Source organism: Hyla sarda, unplaced genomic scaffold (genome assembly GCF_029499605.1).
Source record: "Hyla sarda isolate aHylSar1 unplaced genomic scaffold, aHylSar1.hap1 scaffold_1350, whole genome shotgun sequence".
Lineage (NCBI taxonomy): Eukaryota > Metazoa > Chordata > Amphibia > Anura > Hylidae > Hyla > Hyla sarda.
Genome location: NW_026607977.1, coordinates 14,998 through 29,511, shown reverse-complemented (window position 1 = coordinate 29,511; position 14,514 = coordinate 14,998). Strand labels below are relative to the sequence as shown.

The window sequence follows — 14,514 nt, the reverse complement described above, 5'->3', positions numbered from 1 at the left end:
TTCAGCGACAGACAAGTCGCATCGGCTGAAAGTAGGCCAGAATGTCAGTCCATGTTGGAGCAGGTTTAGATACAGTCTAAAGCATAGATCTCAAAGTCTGTGCACAGAATTTAGCAAGGGCCTCGCACCTTCTGATGCATCAGGTAGGTGCACAATAGCATAGCCTAACCCTCTGTACTTTGGTCTATATTGATGCGGGACATAGACAGCCAGCTGATGACCAATCCATTAGTGCAATGGATGGCTGGAAGCATTTGTCTTTGCCTTTGCAATACCACAGAAGCAATGCATGGTCAATGTACAGCAATGACACACCTGTGTGAACAGCCAGGAGACCCCCCCCCCCCCCCCCCCCATGTTATGTTACATAGTTACATAGTTAGTACGGTCGAAAAAAGACATATGTCCATCACGTTCAACCAGGGAATTAAGGGGTAGGGGTGTGGCGTGATATTGGGGAAGGGATGAGATTTTATATTTCTTCATAAGCATTAATCTTATTTTGTCAATTAGGAACATTCAGCACCCACCCGCTATCAAGGCAGCTGCCTATCATGTCATGCCCTACCTGCACAGGTGTGCTGGCTACTCAAATGATCCAATTAAGGAGGCCATTTAGTCAGCAGCAGCAGAAGTCCTGTGCCTGGACGCTCCAACAGGGGCCAGACACAAGCAGAAGCAGAAGCAGCAGAAGCAGCAGCAGCACCACCTTTTGTTTTTTGGCTGCAGCAGCAGCAAGGCCCACAGGGCTGGCTAGCTGGCTAGCCAGCAAGCAGGTAGCAATGAAAGTAGGAATCTTTCTTTTTAACCCTGTAAGGGGGTGGTGCACTGTACCCGAAGATACTGCCATATCGGGTCAATGCATAGGGCGACGGAAGCAAGCTTCGAAATCGGCCCCCGTTCTCAAAAATCCATTTAATATATGGTCCCCAGATAGGGGACGTATCAGATATTAAACTGATAAGAACAGATACTACACTTGATCTTAGCCAAAAGGCCGAGAAGCGATAACCGTGAAAGGGGCGGGCCCAACAAGGTCCCCTTCATGGGCACTATCACTGCTTGCTGTCAGGGAGGCTGCCAGACAATTTTCCATGCACACTCTGGGCTGGGGGGCAGTCAACCACCAGTACACACAGCAGAACCTAAACCCATACCATTATTGCTAAGCAGCAAGACAGGGGCCCATTGCACTCCCACGGGGCCTTTTTAAATGCAATCCATAACCCGGATTTGCCAGGAACCCTTCTTACTCCTCCTACTTGCATGTGACACTGGGCTTAGGATCTGCATAGGAAACACACACACAAGCACACACCTACCTTTGTTGCCTGCAGATGCCTCCTTGGCTGTCCCCAAACGGTATCAAACCAACACCCACGGGAAGCTGTAAGCATAGAGGACATGCCTGCACCCCATTGGACTTACCTGTGTGGGTTAAATCCGGGTTATTTGACAACCTATGGCGGTGATGGTTCTGCTCAGGCAGAGCAGTGCTGATGCTCCTCATAAAGCTGTCGCTGCTGTGAAGGTTCTAGGTGACATCACAAATCCCTTTGGTTACATACACAACAAAGCTGGGTTGTTGTTGTTTACACTCTGCAAGGCCTGTGGAAGTGAGTGACATCATAGCACTGTAGTTCTGAGGGTTCAAGATGGATGCAACAATCTCCTGTTGCTTCTATGAAGGCCGTAATAGACGACATCACCAAACAGCTCCATAGTCACATACACAGCAAAGGAGAGATGTTGTTTACACCTAGTGATGTCAGTGGTATTGAGTGACATCACAGCACAGTGCTAAGGCTCCTGGGCCTGGACACAGCAGCGGCTGCAATATCTCAACGGAGAATACGTTTATATCTATGTGTGTGTGTGCGCATATATATATATATATATATATATATATATATATATATATATTTCTCCGCCGAAATCACTTTTAAACCCATTTCCACCTTTTTTTCCCTTCTCTTCCTCTTACTTTTTTTTCACGTTTTTTTACGTTTTTCTCCTTTTCGCCTCTTTTCTGGGCGTATTATTCTTCTTTTTCTTCTTTTTTTTCGTCTAATGCATACCCCATCAGTGCAGCAATGCTTATTCAATACCGCCAGCAGATGGAGACACTGGGGGATAATTTTCTAAGGATTTATACTGATTTTTCCTGTCTGAATTTGTCGCACAGAAAGTTGCAGGCCAAATATGTGTGACATTTCTGCGACTTTAGCTTCTAGAGCATTTTTACAACATTATACATAGGTGCTGAATACATAAAAAGCGACTGTTCAGCGACAGACAAGTCGCATCGGCTGAAAGTAGGCCAGAATGTCAGTCCATGTTGGAGCAGGTTTAGATACAGTCTAAAGCATAGATCTCAAAGTCTGTGCACAGAATTTAGCAAGGGCCTCGCACCTTCTGATGCATCAGGTAGGTGCACAATAGCATAGCCTAACCCTCTGTACTTTGGTCTATATTGATGCGGGACATAGACAGCCAGCTGATGACCAATCCATTAGTGCAATGGATGGCTGGAAGCATTTGTCTTTGCCTTTGCAATACCACAGAAGCAATGCATGGTCAATGTACAGCAATGACACACCTGTGTGAACAGCCAGGAGACCCCCCCCCCCCCATGTTATGTTACATAGTTACATAGTTAGTACGGTCGAAAAAAGACATATGTCCATCACGTTCAACCAGGGAATTAAGGGGTAGGGGTGTGGCGCGATATTGGGGAAGGGATGAGATTTTTTTTTTTTTTTTTTTTTCAAATCAAAAGGTTTATTGAAGTGTTTCATAAACGTTTACAAGCACGAAATGGGTAACAGTTCAAAAAGTAAGCAAGGGAGTGCCCTTTCACTCGGTAACTAATAACAGTCTAAACAGAGTGTCTATTGGTTAGTAGGAGGAAGTCACACAAAAATAAATTTCTAGTATTAGAGCAATCTCACTCCGTTCAGAGTGGCCTAAGGCCAAGCGGCTGGGAGGCGACTCCCGTATCATCATTGTCTATAAGAATGGAATGGGAGAAGAAGAAGAAGAAACAAAAGAGAGAGAGAGAAAGAAAAAAAGAAGAGAAGGGGCTATGTCAGGGGGAGAGGGTGGGAGGAAAGAAGGAGTGTGGGGTAAGGGTGGAGGATGGAGGGGGGGGGGGATATGTTGGAAGGTGTAAGGACCAGAGAGAGATAACTATGAACTAACCTCCGAGCCCGGAACAATCTGGAAACTCCGGAGCACCCGGGTCTGAGCTGTCTGTCAGTCATGGGATCAAGGCGTCAGAATGTCCAGAGAGTGAGGAACGGTCAGCAAATGCAGCGCGACGTAATGGCATAGAGAGTTGTCAGTTACTGAGGTGTAGTGTTTCATAATCTGTGGAAGTGGCGAAGGCCACCCAGGGGGACCAGACTAAATGATATTTTGTCAGTTGCTTACTGGATTCCGCTAACAGTTCCTCCATCCTGTGTAGTCTAGAAACCTCCTGTAACCATGATGAAATGGATGGAGAGACAGTCGTCTTCCATAACCTTGGTATCACTGCCCTAGCAGCCAATAATAGGAACAGGATCAAACGGGTCGTGTGTCTGGGGACCGATGAGGGTATGATTGATAGAAGTAGAATATCGGGTGTACGCTGTAAGCGTACTTCTGTTATGCGTTTGATCACATCCAGCACCCTTGACCAAAAGGGGGCCAGAGAGGGACACGTGAGCCACGTATGTAGCATTGTACCTCTATCTGAGAGACATCTCCAGCATAAGTCCGGGACATTAGGGTACATGGATGCCAGTAAAGTAGGAACTCTGTACCATCTTGTGAGCAATTTATAATTAGTTTCCTGTGCTTTACAGGATATAGAGGTTTTATGACAATTATAGAGAGCTTTCCTCCAGTCTATGTCAGAAATCGAGGATCCCATGTCCCTCTCCCAGCCCGTCCTGAAAGGCAAAGGCCCGGTGGAGTGTTTCGCCAAGAGCAATGGGTAGAGTATACTGATTGCGTTCTGGACAGGCGCGGATGATACACAGAGTCGTTCAAAGTCACTAAGCTGTCTGTGAAGGTGCAACTTTGTTTTTGTAGAGTTGTAGAAATGGGTCAGTTGTGCATATTGGTACAAGTGAGTCGTTGAGGGGGGGTGACCTCCAAGTAGGTCCGGTAACGGCTTCAGTCCTGTCTGCGTGAGGAGTGATGATAGGGTGGTATACGTCTGTTTATGGAGTGTAAGGAATTGGCTCTGGTGTAATGTCGGAGGGAACAGTGGATTATTGAACAGTGGTAAGAGTGGGCCATTCTGGTCAAGCAGTTCAAGTCGGGACATGAATCTAGACCTAGCTTTACAAATAGAGGATATTACCGGGGGTAGATTGTCCAGGGTCATACGGCTATTAGCTGTTCTCGGGCTCCATATTACTGCTCTTGGGTCACATCCCACTGACTGATGTTCAAGACGTACCCATTGCTTGTCTTGCGTATGGTGGAAGCAATCTAGGACGCGTGTCAGCACCGAGGCCAGGTAGTAGGAGGTGTATTCTGGTAGGGCAAGGCCCCCATCGCATTTCTTTCTGACCAAGATTCGCCTGGCCAATCTGGGGTGTTTGTGTGCCCATATGAATTTTGATTGGAGTGATACTAATTCTTTAAAAAAGGTGCGAGGGAGAAGGACTGGCAGGCAGGAGAAGAGGTAGAGTAGGCGGGGTAAAATATTCATTTTGAAGATATTGATTCTCCCTAACCAGGAAAAGTCTCTCTTGTCCCATCTAGTGAGGTCATTTCCCAGTTGGAGTAGTAGTGGGGGAAAATTGAGACGGTAGGTGTTCGTCATATCCGCTGGGACCCTGACCCCTAGATATTTAAGAGAGGTAGGTTGCCACCTGAATGAGTATGCGGATTGGAGTTGCTGGACCAGTTGTTGGGGGAGAGTAATGTTCAGGGCTTCACATTTAGACATATTTAGTTTATAATTACTAAGGGCAGAGAAGTGTTTTATGGTGCGAAGCAGGGAAGGCAATGATGTGAGGGGTGAGGATAGGTAAAGTAAGAGGTCGTCTGCGAATGCAGCACATTTGCAATGGCACGAGGGGGTGGGCAGCCCCCTAATATCTGGGTTCGTCCTTATGGCTGTTAGCAGGTGTTCCATGCATAGTACATACAACAAAGGGGATAAGGGGCAGCCCTGTCTCGTGCCATTGCAGATGATGAATGCGGGGGATAGCTGGCCATTGAGCTTAATGTGAGCCTGTGGGTTTGCGTATAGTGCCATAATCCTCGATTTCATAAGGGGACCTATGCCTATTTGAGACAATGCCGCCGACATGAAATCCCAGTCCACCCTATCAAAGGCTTTCTCTGCGTCTAACGACAGCAGGAAAAGAGGTGTATTTTGCTTTCGGGCCTGGTGTATGATTGAGAACGTGCGGAGGGTGTTATCCCTCGCTTCTCTTCCTCGAACGAAGCCCACCTGATCTGGGTGGATAAGGGATCTCATGTGGGGTGCCAACCTATTCGATATCAATTTTGCGAACAACTTGGTGTCCGAGTTAAGGAGCGAGATAGGCCTATAGCTTGGGCAAAGCAGGGGGTCCTTGCCCTCTTTCGGTAGGACGGTGATAAAGGCTGTTAGGAATGATGTGGAGGGGGGGGATGAGGTAGAAATATCATTAAATGCTTCCAGCAGTGGAGGGGCAATCTCAGTTTGGAGGGTTTTATAAAATTTAAAGGTATACCCGTCAGGACCGGGACTTTTACCTGCGGGCATTGAGGCTATCGCCTCTGATAGTTCTAAGTGAGTGAAGGGCTCCTCCAGAGCTTGGATTGCATCAATGGGCAATTCGGGAAGGGCAGTGTCGGCTATATATTGAGCCAATGTGGGAAGGTCTGAGTCAGGTGGTCGGGCGGTGGCCGGTTTGGGGAGGTTGTATAGTGACACGTAGTATGACCTGAATGATTCTAGCATTTCAGATGTCAGGTGGGAAACTTCACCCGAGGGGGATTTGATAGCCGGGACAAAGAGAGAGGACTTTCTATTTTTCAGAGCTTTGGCGAGGAGTTTCCCGGACTTATTTCCCCACTCATAAAAAAGCTTTCCGGTCAATTGTCTATAGTAACTGTGTGATGCGTTCATGTGGGCCAGGAGATCTGTGCGGACCTTAGTGAGTTCTCTAAAAACTAGATCCTGCTGCGTCCGTTTATGGAGTGCTTCAAGAGTCTGAAGTCTAGTTTGCAGGGCAAGGAATTTCGCTGACGCCTCCCTCTTCAGCCTAGCCCCGTGTTTCATCAGGATGCCCCTGAGAACACACTTCAAGGCTTCCCACCTAGTTAGCGGGGATGAAGGGTCTGAAGCATGATCTGATATGAAATGCGTAGTGGAGGACTTCAATTCCTGGAGACATAGCTCATCCAGTAAAAGAGATTCGTTCAGGCGCCAATTGGAATGTGGCTTTGCGAAAGAGGGAAGCGAGAGCGAGCATAATACAGGGGCATGGTCAGATATTGTTATGGTGCCAAGGTGGGTATGGGTTATGGAGTCTAAGAGGTGGTGCGGGCAGAACAGGTAATCTAGCCTGCTATATGTCTGGCGAGCATGGGAGTAAAAGGAGTAGTCTCTATCTTGGGGGTGTAGAGACCTCCAGATGTCAGCGAGTTGCATGGCGTGAAGCTTCCTCCGTAATGCCCGGAGCTTGCTGTGGGAGATTACTGATGTGCCTGTTGAAGTGTCCATTTGTGGGAAAAGTGGCAAGTTGAGGTCCCCACCCATCAGAATGGTACCGGTGGCAAAGGATGTCAGAGCATCCAACTTTTTAAGGAGAAAGGAAATCTGTTCTCTATTAGGTGCGTATATAGATGCAAACGTGAACTTCTTACCAAAGATGTCGCAGTTTACAAATACATGGCGAGCGTGGGGGTCTACGTCTGTGGAGGTTATTACTGCAGGAAGGGACTTGTGTATGGCAATCGAGGTTCCCTTAGAGCGGGATTCAGGATTAACGCTATGTATCCAGGTGGGGTAATATCGGTTACGGAGAGTAGGAACATGTCCTTCTTTGAAATGTGTTTCCTGAAGAAAGAGTACATGTACTTTTTGTCTATGGAAGGAGTAAAGGGTGTGAGCCCGTTTCTCCGGGATATTGAATCCCTTAACATTAAGGGACGCCAGTTTAAGGTCAGTCGTCATGTTTAGTCCAAGTCAATGATTGCCACTTACCCCAGGTGCTCCAGGGCTCCAGCTCGTCCGGTCCGGGGTGCGTTCGATGATCAGGGGGTGAGGTCCTGTGCAGGTTGGTAAAAATAGGAAGAAGAAGAAACCAAATGTTAGAGAGGGTAAAAGATAGAAAAGACATAAAAAAAGGTGTCCATAAGGGAATGGAGACACGGGTCCTAAAAGGGGGGGCCATAAGGGCCGGTGGTACGACTAGAACCAGTCTAGTCACCAGTCTAGAGAGGGCAACGTGGAAGGTCGCCAGGGGTATGCGCCGACGTGTTAATAGGAAATAGGTGGGTCAGTCAGGGCCCTGGCCGCTCCATCATATATCAGCGTTTAGTGTTGCGCATTCAATACTGTGTAGCAGTAAGAACGCGATTAAGGGGGGACGAGTAAGTGAAAAGAGATGATCCGTAGATCAAACTCTCTTAGTTGAGATGCTATGGGAGGTAGTGATCTGTGAACATATCAATCAGGAAGGGAGAAAACTTGAAGCCTAATTGGGAGGGGTAAGGGGAGAGGGGGGGGATCAGAACAACATCAGTTAGCAGACAGCAAGTCAGCATTAGTATGAATTTCTAGACGACACTTCTAAAAAAAAAAAAAAAAAAAAAAAAAAAAAAAAAAAGGCAAAAAATAAGAATGATAATAAAAATGAACAACAAAGTATCCGTATGTATTGATAAGGGGAGAGCTAACTGTAGGAAAAACAGCATATACAAACGGCTGGGAGATGTCTAACTCAGCCTTAAAAAAAATAAAAAAATAACTATAACACTACGCCTTGACCTAGGGGATAGCATATTCAACAAGCACCAACATGGTACGGCATGTAGAGACAGATCCAGAAGGTAGGGTAAGGTGCGATCAGGTCTTGTATCTCGGTGACGCCGTCTGAGGTGTCAGGCGCTGCGCTCCCTGCGATGGCCGATCCGTGCGCAGTGGATGGTTCTTCATCAATGGAGGAGCCGAAGTAATGTCAAATAGTCTGTGCCAGTCAGGTAGCGGTACATGTGGAAGCTTGAATGTAGACAAAAAGTTCTTTAGGTCCATAGGATTGCGGAGTACAGCAGAGGTCGTGCCATGTTTGGCAATCAAAGAGAACGGGAAGCCCCATCTGTATACTATCTGCGCATTCTGCAATATCTGGAGGAGAGGTTTCAACGCAGCTCTGAGTTGTAGGGTGCGCAGTGATAAGTCGGGAAATAGGCTGATTGGGGCACCATTATAGGTCAGGTTCTTCAGTGGTCTGGCCTTCCTCATAATGTCCTCCTTCAAGGTGTAGTGGTGGACCCTACAGATGATATCTCTCGGTTTAGTCGGGTCAGGGTTTTTAGCTCTGAGAGCTCTGTGTGCCCTATCTAGCTCAAGAGGGGTGTCAGGCGGTCTTTGCAATATCTCATTAAAGACTTTCTGGAGGGTAGTCGTGATGTTCTGAGGAGCCACTGTCTCGGGTAAGCCTTTGACCCTGATATTATTGCGGCGATTTCTATTGTCCAGGTCGTCGATATGACTAATTTCAGCCGCCTGATGTAGTGATAGGTTTTTAGTGGCTTCTTGCAAAGATTTAAGTTGTGTGGAGGTAGTGGAGCGGAATTCCTCTAAGGAGCGCACTTTGTCCTTTAATTGGTCAATTTCCTTTTTGACAGGTTTGAGGTCCTGTCTCCAGGCTAGGCGCAGGTCAGTTGCCATCGCCTGGATGTCAGATTTAGTAGGTAGCAGCGCAAGCAAGGCCTGCAATTCAGGGTGGTTTTTCAAGGTATTTGTTGCCATTTCTGGCGATGGTAGTGTTTGGTCCGGTGCTGGGAGCTGGATGCAGGGACGGTCTTCAGGTGAACGAGTTCGTCTGGAATAGTGGCGTTTATCAGACAGGTTGTCATCAGAAGAGGAATGATCAGTTTTCGTAGCGGAATTCACAGATGCTTTTATAGGCGTTTTAAAGAGTTTTTTCTTAGCTGGGGGACTCGCTCCCCAGTATTCCGGAGTGTCACTGTCGTCAGCTGATTCAGGAGTGTCCCCACCCGAGTGAGATATGTCTGAGTCCATGGTCTCTGCCCAATTAACTGCGTCAACAGCTGGAGGACCAGGAATGGGTTTCTGAAAGGGAGTAACTTTGTGGTTAACAGGTGTCACTTCACGCGCAGGTTTTGAAATTGATGTGGTGCAACTATCTGGGGCAGATTTCTTGGGCTTAGCAGGTGAAGCCAGGGGAGGGTCAGCAGTCAGGGATGGCCATTGCAGCTCCATTAGATCGTCAGGGGCTGGAGGAGTGAGTGTGAGAGAGAGATGGTGGCTTCCTTCTGACCCCTTATTAGCAGCTGGTGGGGTTATGGTTTGAGCAGCAGCTCTCACATATGGCCTGGAGTTGGAGGGAGGAAGGGGAGAGGGTACAGCAGTCTGGGTGAGGGCATCCCGCTCACCTGTCACAGTGGTGGTTTCAGTAGCGGAGGGGCCTCTACTCCCCGGAGTAGCAGCAGGAGCCAGGGAGGAGGCCTCTCTCCGAACCCCGGCCTGGGGAGGTGTGGAGCGACAGGTCCGGTCTTCTGATCTGGGCGGCAGTGGGGTTGATGCGACCCGGAGCGGGCTGCGCTCCCTGGTCGCAGCTGCCATTGTATTCTGAGGCACCTCCGAGTCAGCGGGTTGGCGTACAGTGGGGTCTGAGCTTCCGGATGTGCGCGGCTGCAAATCGCGCGCAGCGAAGTTTCCCTGGGGCGGCGGAGGGGATGCAGGCCTCGGCCGGGATCCGGAGGACTGCGGTGGAGCGAAGTAGGTAGTGATGGACCTGGGTTGGTCGCTGGGAAAGTGCAGTTTCTTACGATGTTGTTTTCTCCTTGATCTGCCTCCCATAGCAGGATAAAGTGTCCCCAAAGAAGCGGTCCAGGCAGGAGCTCCTAAGACATGCGGCTCATCCCGAGCGTGCCAAGCCACGCCCCCCAGGGATGAGATTTTATATTTCTTCATAAGCATTAATCTTATTTTGTCAATTAGGAACATTCAGCACCCACCCGCTATCAAGGCAGCTGCCTATCATGTCATGCCCTACCTGCACAGGTGTGCTGGCTACTCAAATGATCCAATTAAGGAGGCCATTTAGTCAGCAGCAGCAGAAGTCCTGTGCCTGGACGCTCCAACAGGGGCCAGACACAAGCAGAAGCAGAAGCAGCAGAAGCAGCACCACCTTTTGTTTTTTGGCTGCAGCAGCAGCAAGGCCCACAGGGCTGGCTAGCTGGCTAGCCAGCAAGCAGGTAGCAATGAAAGTAGGAATCTTTCTTTTTAACCCTGTAAGGGGGTGGTGCACTGTACCCGAAGATACTGCCATATCGGGTCAATGCATAGGGCGACGGAAGCAAGCTTCGAAATCGGCCCCCGTTCTCAAAAATCCATTTAATATATGGTCCCCAGATAGGGGACGTATCAGATATTAAACTGATAAGAACAGATACTACACTTGATCTTAGCCAAAAGGCCGAGAAGCGATAACCGTGAAAGGGGCGGGCCCAACAAGGTCCCCTTCATGGGCACTATCACTGCTTGCTGTCAGGGAGGCTGCCAGACAATTTTCCATGCACACACTCTGGGCTGGGGGGCAGTCAACCACCAGTACACACAGCAGAACCTAAACCCATACCATTATTGCTAAGCAGCAAGACAGGGGCCCATTGCACTCCCACGGGGCCTTTTTAAATGCAATCCATAACCCGGATTTGCCAGGAACCCTTCTTACTCCTCCTACTTGCATGTGACACTGGGCTTAGGATCTGCATAGGAAACACACACACAAGCACACACCTACCTTTGTTGCCTGCAGATGCCTCCTTGGCTGTCCCCAAACGGTATCAAACCAACACCCACGGGAAGCTGTAAGCATAGAGGACATGCCTGCACCCCATTGGACTTACCTGTGTGGGTTAAATCCGGGTTATTTGACAACCTATGGCGGTGATGGTTCTGCTCAGGCAGAGCAGTGCTGATGCTCCTCATAAAGCTGTCGCTGCTGTGAAGGTTCTAGGTGACATCACAAATCCCTTTGGTTACATACACAACAAAGCTGGGTTGTTGTTGTTTACACTCTGCAAGGCCTGTGGAAGTGAGTGACATCATAGCACTGTAGTTCTGAGGGTTCAAGATGGATGCAACAATCTCCTGTTGCTTCTATGAAGGCCGTAATAGACGACATCACCAAACAGCTCCATAGTCACATACACAGCAAAGGAGAGATGTTGTTTACACCTAGTGATGTCAGTGGTATTGAGTGACATCACAGCACAGTGCTAAGGCTCCTGGGCCTGGACACAGCAGCGGCTGCAATATCTCAACGGAGAATACGTTTATATCTATGTGTGTGTGTGCGCATATATATATATATATATATATATATATATATATATATATATATATTCTCCGCCGAAATCACTTTTAAACCCATTTCCACCTTTTTTTCCCTTCTCTTCCTCTTACTTTTTTTTCACGTTTTTTTACGTTTTTCTCCTTTTCGCCTCTTTTCTGGGCGTATTATTCTTCTTTTTCTTCTTTTTTTTCGTCTAATGCATACCCCATCAGTGCAGCAATGCTTATTCAATACCGCCAGCAGATGGAGACACTGGGGGATAATTTTCTAAGGATTTATACTGATTTTTCCTGTCTGAATTTGTCGCACAGAAAGTTGCAGGCCAAATATGTGTGACATTTCTGCGACTTTAGCTTCTAGAGCATTTTTACAACATTATACATAGGTGCTGAATACATAAAAAGCGACTGTTCAGCGACAGACAAGTCGCATCGGCTGAAAGTAGGCCAGAATGTCAGTCCATGTTGGAGCAGGTTTAGATACAGTCTAAAGCATAGATCTCAAAGTCTGTGCACAGAATTTAGCAAGGGCCTCGCACCTTCTGATGCATCAGGTAGGTGCACAATAGCATAGCCTAACCCTCTGTACTTTGGTCTATATTGATGCGGGACATAGACAGCCAGCTGATGACCAATCCATTAGTGCAATGGATGGCTGGAAGCATTTGTCTTTGCCTTTGCAATACCACAGAAGCAATGCATGGTCAATGTACAGCAATGACACACCTGTGTGAACAGCCAGGAGACCCCCCCCCCCCCATGTTATGTTACATAGTTACATAGTTAGTACGGTCGAAAAAAGACATATGTCCATCACGTTCAACCAGGGAATTAAGGGGTAGGGGTGTGGCGCGATATTGGGGAAGGGATGAGATTTTATATTTCTTCATAAGCATTAATCTTATTTTGTCAATTAGGAACATTCAGCACCCACCCGCTATCAAGGCAGCTGCCTATCATGTCATGCCCTACCTGCACAGGTGTGCTGGCTACTCAAATGATCCAATTAAGGAGGCCATTTAGTCAGCAGCAGCAGAAGTCCTGTGCCTGGACGCTCCAACAGGGGCCAGACACAAGCAGAAGCAGAAGCAGCAGAAGCAGCAGCAGCACCACCTTTTGTTTTTTGGCTGCAGCAGCAGCAAGGCCCACAGGGCTGGCTAGCTGGCTAGCCAGCAAGCAGGTAGCAATGAAAGTAGGAATCTTTCTTTTTAACCCTGTAAGGGGGTGGTGCACTGTACCCGAAGATACTGCCATATCGGGTCAATGCATAGGGCGACGGAAGCAAGCTTCGAAATCGGCCCCCGTTCTCAAAAATCCATTTAATATATGGTCCCCAGATAGGGGACGTATCAGATATTAAACTGATAAGAACAGATACTACACTTGATCTTAGCCAAAAGGCCGAGAAGCGATAACCGTGAAAGGGGCGGGCCCAACAAGGTCCCCTTCATGGGCACTATCACTGCTTGCTGTCAGGGAGGCTGCCAGACAATTTTCCATGCACACTCTGGGCTGGGGGGCAGTCAACCACCAGTACACACAGCAGAACCTAAACCCATACCATTATTGCTAAGCAGCAAGACAGGGGCCCATTGCACTCCCACGGGGCCTTTTTAAATGCAATCCATAACCCGGATTTGCCAGGAACCCTTCTTACTCCTCCTACTTGCATGTGACACTGGGCTTAGGATCTGCATAGGAAACACACACACAAGCACACACCTACCTTTGTTGCCTGCAGATGCCTCCTTGGCTGTCCCCAAACGGTATCAAACCAACACCCACGGGAAGCTGTAAGCATAGAGGACATGCCTGCACCCCATTGGACTTACCTGTGTGGGTTAAATCCGGGTTATTTGACAACCTATGGCGGTGATGGTTCTGCTCAGGCAGAGCAGTGCTGATGCTCCTCATAAAGCTGTCGCTGCTGTGAAGGTTCTAGGTGACATCACAAATCCCTTTGGTTACATACACAACAAAGCTGGGTTGTTGTTGTTTACACTCTGCAAGGCCTGTGGAAGTGAGTGACATCATAGCACTGTAGTTCTGAGGGTTCAAGATGGATGCAACAATCTCCTGTTGCTTCTATGAAGGCCGTAATAGACGACATCACCAAACAGCTCCATAGTCACATACACAGCAAAGGAGAGATGTTGTTTACACCTAGTGATGTCAGTGGTATTGAGTGACATCACAGCACAGTGCTAAGGCTCCTGGGCCTGGACACAGCAGCGGCTGCAATATCTCAACGGAGAATACGTTTATATCTATGTGTGTGTGTGCGCATATATATATATATATATATATATATATATATATATATATATATATTTCTCCGCCGAAATCACTTTTAAACCCATTTCCACCTTTTTTTCCCTTCTCTTCCTCTTACTTTTTTTTCACGTTTTTTTACGTTTTTCTCCTTTTCGCCTCTTTTCTGGGCGTATTATTCTTCTTTTTCTTCTTTTTTTTCGTCTAATGCATACCCCATCAGTGCAGCAATGCTTATTCAATACCGCCAGCAGATGGAGACACTGGGGGATAATTTTCTAAGGATTTATACTGATTTTTCCTGTCTGAATTTGTCGCACAGAAAGTTGCAGGCCAAATATGTGTGACATTTCTGCGACTTTAGCTTCTAGAGCATTTTTACAACATTATACATAGGTGCTGAATACATAAAAAGCGACTGTTCAGCGACAGACAAGTCGCATCGGCTGAAAGTAGGCCAGAATGTCAGTCCATGTTGGAGCAGGTTTAGATACAGTCTAAAGCATAGATCTCAAAGTCTGTGCACAGAATTTAGCAAGGGCCTCGCACCTTCTGATGCATCAGGTAGGTGCACAATAGCATAGCCTAACCCTCTGTACTTTGGTCTATATTGATGCGGGACATAGACAGCCAGCTGATGACCAATCCATTAGTGCAATGGATGGCTGGAAGCATTTGTCTTTGCCTTTGCAATACCACAG

The 14,514-nt window shown here is 47.7% G+C and overlaps 3 non-coding genes across 3 annotated transcripts; all 3 read right to left on the bottom strand.

Annotated features, from left to right (window-relative positions):
* Positions 1-818: 818 nt before the first annotated feature.
* LOC130305953 (U2 spliceosomal RNA) lies at positions 819-1,009 on the bottom strand. The gene has a single exon (XR_008855362.1). It is a non-coding gene; the product is annotated as a U2 spliceosomal RNA (small nuclear RNA).
* A 9,473-nt stretch (positions 1,010-10,482) lies between these two features.
* On the bottom strand, positions 10,483-10,673 carry LOC130305952 (U2 spliceosomal RNA). Its single transcript, XR_008855361.1, has one exon. It is a non-coding gene; the product is annotated as a U2 spliceosomal RNA (small nuclear RNA).
* A 2,091-nt stretch (positions 10,674-12,764) lies between these two features.
* Positions 12,765-12,955, bottom strand: LOC130305951 (U2 spliceosomal RNA). The gene has a single exon (XR_008855360.1). It is a non-coding gene; the product is annotated as a U2 spliceosomal RNA (small nuclear RNA).
* Positions 12,956-14,514: the final 1,559 nt, after the last annotated feature.